This window comes from Rhea americana, unplaced genomic scaffold, assembly GCF_003343005.1.
Source record: "Rhea americana isolate MKP2758 unplaced genomic scaffold, rheAme1 scaffold_14, whole genome shotgun sequence".
NCBI classification, from domain to species: Eukaryota; Metazoa; Chordata; class Aves; order Rheiformes; family Rheidae; genus Rhea; species Rhea americana.
The window spans coordinates 3488933-3495064 of NW_028185483.1; positions in this window are offsets into that span (position 1 = coordinate 3488933).

Consider the following 6132-nt stretch of genomic DNA (forward strand, 5'->3'; position numbering starts at 1 on the left):
CAGTTATTTTCATTATCATTCAGAGAAAGCTGTCATACTAAATGTTATGTTTTTTCCCATATTAACCTAATCAGGAAGCCAGAATGAATCAATGTTTCATTATTAGTTATATTTTATGACAAATTATGGTATTTCATTGCCCTCTGCAGCATCTTTTCTGCCAGCAGAATATTCTCGTCATTCCTAACATAACATTTTGTGTCAATCCTTGCCACACATGACCAGATTACCCATGTCATTTTTTTCTCTGAATGTAGTATCACTTTGTCACTGAAAATACAAACCAGAAAAAATCCTCCTTCACCTCCACATTCAACTGTCAGCTTAACAGCCTATCTGATATCTTCTCTGTTCTCTTCCCCAGAATACTCCTTCCCTGCTACTGTGTCAGCCTGTTCTTTCAGTGCTGTTCTCCAGCATAATGCTCACCTAGAATCGTGTCCCCAGCCCTCTACAGAAATATCAAAAAAACATATTCTTTCACCTGAGACTTCTCTGAAGATATTCCTCTGCCATTTGTCATATCTGCTCTGCTTCAGCTAAGGCTGCCTTCTCACTGTTAGCTTCCAGAAGGATGCTGAACTGTGGTCTCCGCAATGCAGTGAGACCTGCACAGCTGCTGACAATTTGTTTGCTCAAGATTCTGGTCCGGAGAGCAGCAGAAACCCACAGCAAGCTGCAATGAATGTGCAACTATACATATAATTATGGGATTCTGAATTCTTTTTTAGTCTTTAAGACTAGGCCTCATGATCAGACACACAACATTCCCCTTTGCAGGAAAAAAGACTTCAGCACCTGGAAGACCCTAGCAAGTTTCTGTTCTCCATTACAGAATCTGATGTGCAACGACACATCTTGTTTTTGGAATAAGAAACCAGAGAGAGAATTCTAAGCAGAAATGTTAAAAGAGCTGTCGGAAGGACAAATTAAATTTTAAGATACCTTTTATGTGGATTATTTTTTTGCCTCTAAGTTTCTTTTCAGCATTAGACCAAGGCAATTTTACTGCACTGATATACAGGTGTAGTCAGATTGTTCCATATGAGTAGGTATGCAGAAGTGTTCCTTACCTCATGTACCTAGGATCTCCTTTAAAATGAAAAACTATGACCAAAGGCAAAACTCTTCAGCTGGTCTGAACTGCCAACTATTCACTGGTTTAACAGCAACACTCCAGACCAACAGATGGTTGTTTCCAATGTGTTGCTTTCACCAAAGCTGGGCAAAAACTGAAGTGAACTGAGGAAAAGGAATGCAAGAAAGATGCTGTTTATTTCTGGTTGGCTGAGAGTTCTTTGTATTAAAACATCTGGTCATGAGAGAAATAAATAATTAAAAAGACAAGGTTAAGTGGACTAGCCAATAAACTTAAAATAACTACAAATTATTATAATGTATATTGCTGGTCTTCTTTAGGGTTTGCTGAACAATAATTTAAAAAACAGCTTCTTCCTTTCCCTTAGCCTGAGTGTCATTAGTTATGTTCTGAGGCAACAGGTTTCCATGACAGCAAACATTAAGTCTCTTACAGCATGGTCCTTTATATCTGCTCTAAACGCTAAGCTTTCACCGCTATACTTCAACCTAGACCTGCTATCCATAAAAAAAATCCTTGACCAAACCTAATAGTCATTTAAACCTAGAACTACATTTTATTTGTACTATACTCTTGCTAAAGAACATGCACTCTGCAGAACTCAGTAAACGTTACCAAATTCTCCAGAAGGCTGCTTTTACCTGCTCTGAGCTCACAAGTTCTTGGCAGCAATTTAAAACAAAAATATCACTATGTAAAATGATAATGCTGAACAAACTGACTCCATGTCCATGAAGTTATCTGAAATTAATGAAAATCCTACTACAGGAATTAACTGCAGAATTCAGAACTTTGGTTAAAGACATTATTTTACTGAGGGTGAAGGAAACATCCCCCTCACACTGAAGACATGCTAAGAAAAATATCTTCAGATGCATTTTTAGTAGAGTAGAATATCATTAACAAGCAGAGACAGGAGCTTTCTCTCTTTAGGAACTGTTTTGAGTCTTGTTATTTTGAGAGGGGATTCTTGATTTAATGCCTCTAGGTATCTCTGAAAACCTCACTCACATTGTTAAACTCTTCTAATCTTTCCGTATACATCAATCCCTCCTGACACCTAATGTACCATTACTGTGTGCTGTGTTACTCCAGTGCAGCACAGTGCTAAGCAAAAGATAAAAATCATGTATTATCTATTGGAAGGACTGTAAAATAAATGAAAAAAAATACAGTAATTCAATAATAAAGCTTTTATAGCTTAGCATTACTCTGTCTGACAAAGAAATTCCGAGAGAACTGAACCCAAACTTCACAAAAATTTCCCACCTGTGTTTCTGAAAGCATTTCTTTGTAGGAGGAGCTGGGGTAGGAGGTTGAAGATTCATTTTAAAGGGCTTTTTGTTAAAGGAAGGTTGATAAGAGATAACCTAAATGACAATTCCCCTCCAGTTCTTTGTAAGAGTTGACACATTTCAGTGAGCCACAACAAACAAACGCATAATGAAAAAACAAATCAGAATGATAAGAATTCATGAATCCCAGGAGTTCCTGCCATATTTTTGCTTCTCTCTCATGATGATTTGTCATACTTCTTAATATTCCTTTTGACATTACTACACTTATTTTTATCCAAGTTTAATCTCTCACTTTCTCTCCTAATTGCCCTGATATGTTCAAAGATGTCACAATTCATGAGCCACAATTAGTTGCATGATGGAGAATCAGTCCTGTCACAACTGCTAGGCAGTAAGATCACAGTAAGAATCCTGCAGGCAGAGAACGCTAATAAATTCAAAAAGCTTTTTGTCAAATGCAACTGGCAAAAGTAAGGAAAGGAATCTAGGCTAACAACTTGATCGTGATTAATGGTTATTTTGGTAAATGCAGTTTTGTTAAGTAGGACAAGTGCTTGGAATTTGTCAGCAAGGTGAGAATTAGATAACTGCAAAAGATATTAGTGAGATCAGGAAAACTGTTAGGGAATAATGTCCTGGTTTTTATTATCTTTTTGATAATAGGCTCAGAAAGTAAGCTCAGAAAGTTCTAAATTGAGCATTACCTAGAATAGCCAGAAAAACTGTAAAGTGAACCATAAACAGTCAGCACAACTGACATGGTGAATGCTTCTAAGAGATCTGTGAGCATGCACAACAATCTATTTAAGAATTAACAAAGAATTAAGATACCAAGAGAGACATACCTCTTACAATGAGCTACACCCTGCTGTTGATGGCATTCAACAAAGAAGATGGCACACGTTTTGGCATAGTGACCTAAAGGTAACCTGACAATAACTGGGTTTCATTCGGGCTTTTGCTCTTCAGAGTTGAACTGAATGCCATTATAACACCGCTTAGGTGGATGACCCATTTCTCACTGAAAGTTGTAAAAAGCCTGAATACAAGTTTTACATTTCTACACCAATTTGTGCATAAGTACACTACATCAACAGGACTTAGGAGGCATTTGAAAAGTCCTGTTTAGTGAGGCTCATCTGCCTACTTTCTTTTGCCTATAGACAAGCTACAGGAAGAGGAATCTGTACATGTGAGTAAGAATATAATTTAACAGCTCTTAAAGTGTTTATCACATACTTTCCATCCAACTTGGTAGCACAAAAGCAATGAGCATAACAGACACAACATATCCCAATGGTTACTTGTGCTAAGATGAGGACACCAGATGAATTCCTTTGTAGTTTTCAAGCTGACACTAACATCAGTTTGACAACACTGTTTAGTTCAGATGCAATATTAGTATTGCTCTCATAAATATCACTAATTCATATATTACCTTTCTTTGTAAGGAATTCTTCATGTGAAATGAAAGAGGGAGTTTTATGGTTCTTCTTAAAATGGTCAGAAAGACAGTCTTATGATATCCTTATTCATATTAAGAAATCATTGTCTTTTTGCAAATTCTATTTTGATATATTCCAAAACTCAAGGAACGTGACAGTTATAAAAGACAAAGAGTCACAGTATGGCTCAGAAAAAGAGTAAAAGCAAATAAAAGTACCAGTGATTCAATTGAAGTCACTTATAAAAGCAAAGAGTTAGACCTGTCAAGAGCCTCTTTACACATTCTAAAGTGGCTTCTTAATCAATTAAACACTCCACTTTAAATAACTTCATTTCAAACCATGAGAAAATAATACACAACTCACACAATTTAATTAATTTACTATTAAATTGGATTTCTTCAGACCTATTAAAAGCCTTTCAGCAATTTCACTATTTTTTCAGTGCTGATCATATCCCTTTGACATCAATAGAGGAAAAAGATGGATAAAGTAATTATAAAATGAGCAGCATGACACTATGAACCAGCTTCTCACAGTTTTACTAATAGGCTAGGTAACACAGGCATAAAATAAGAGGGTTGATAATTAGCAAAGTTATTGTGTTATGTCAAAGCACGCATTCAGGAAAAAAAAAACAAAAAAAACACACTTCCCAGGAAGACACAAACAGAAGGAAGAAGCAATGAAAAACTTAGAATAATCATGCAGACATTTAAAGATTGCAAAAATCCCTTAAGAAAAACACCGACTGTGCAGCCCAGAAATCAAAGAGAGTAAATATTGAAGGGAAATGCAAATCAATGCTGGGATTATCCTGGCATATTTGTCTGATAACTTACCTACATTCTGTACAGGTTAATTTCATGATTTGACAAACAGACAAAGAAATCTAGCTACGATTAATGGGATAAGATAGATAAAATAGAAATTCTCTCAGCTTTGAAGAGTATTAAAGAATGGAATAATCTCCCCAAGCCAGCTCAATCATCTATAGAGAGCGCAAACTACTCAAGATCCAACTCCCTCATCCCCCACACACACCTCTGCCAAAAAAAATCATGTACTCATGGAGAGATGAGCAAGGTAACACATCTGCTGCCCCACACAAAACTACAGTGTTTTATAACACACAAGACATACAACCCAACTGATTTCTTTTTCTTCCAGTTTACTCTTTTCCCATTTGTGTAGTTTGCAAAGTTATATGAGGTTGATTAAACTGTTCAGCCTTCACAAAATCAGACCATGTTCAACTTCCAAAAAAGTGTTTTATTCCCCAAAGTGTGTGTGAATTGGGGGCTACAAAACTGCACTGAGAAATGCAGTCATTGGATAAAGACAGTCATATCTCCCAAAACATCCTCATAGAGAAGGCAATAAAGTACAGGCTAGATAAATGGACAGTGAGGTGGATTGAAAACTGGCCGAACTGCCCAGCACAGAGGGTTGGGATCAGCAGCAGAAAGTCCAGCTGGAGGTCAAAAACTCTCAAAACTGGGAGGAATGACTGATGCACCAGACAGTTGTGCTGCTATTTAGATGGACCTCATGGACTGGAGAAATGGACAGAGAGGAATCTCTCAAAGTTGAGCAAAGAGAAGTGCACAGTCCTGCCCCTAGAGAGGAATAATCCCATGCACCAATACATGCTGGAGACTAACTGTATGGAAATCAGCTGTGCAGAGAAGGACCTGGGGGGTCTGGTGGACAACAAGTTGAACACAGGCCGGCAATGCACCACTGTGACAAAGAAGGCCAACAGCCTCCTGGGCTGCATTAGGCAGAGCATTATCAGCAGGTCAAGGAGGCGATCCTTCCCCTCTACTCAGCACTGGTGAGGCCAAATCTGGAGTGCTGGGTCCAGTGCTGGAGAATTGGACAGAAAAAGAGAAGGTTCAGAGGGGATCTTACCAATGCATACAAATATCTGATGGGAGGATATAAAGAAGACAGAGCCAGACTCTTCTCAGTGGAGCCCTGTTACAGGATGAGAGGCAATGGGCATAGGAAATGCCATCAGAAGACAAGAAAATACTTCACTGTAAGGGTGGAAGAGGTTTCCAAGAGAGGTTGTGAAGTCTCCATCCTTGGAGATATTGAAAGTCTGATTGGACACAGCTCTCGGAAATCTGCCCCTCCTTGAGCCAGGGGTTTGGACCAGATGATTTCCAGAGGTCCTTTCCAATTCCAACTGTTCTGTGACTCTGTGGTGAACAGTGAGTCAACAGGTACATGAGATCTGCTTCACCCTAAAATCTCTATAGATTAATTTCTTCTCTCCAGGATA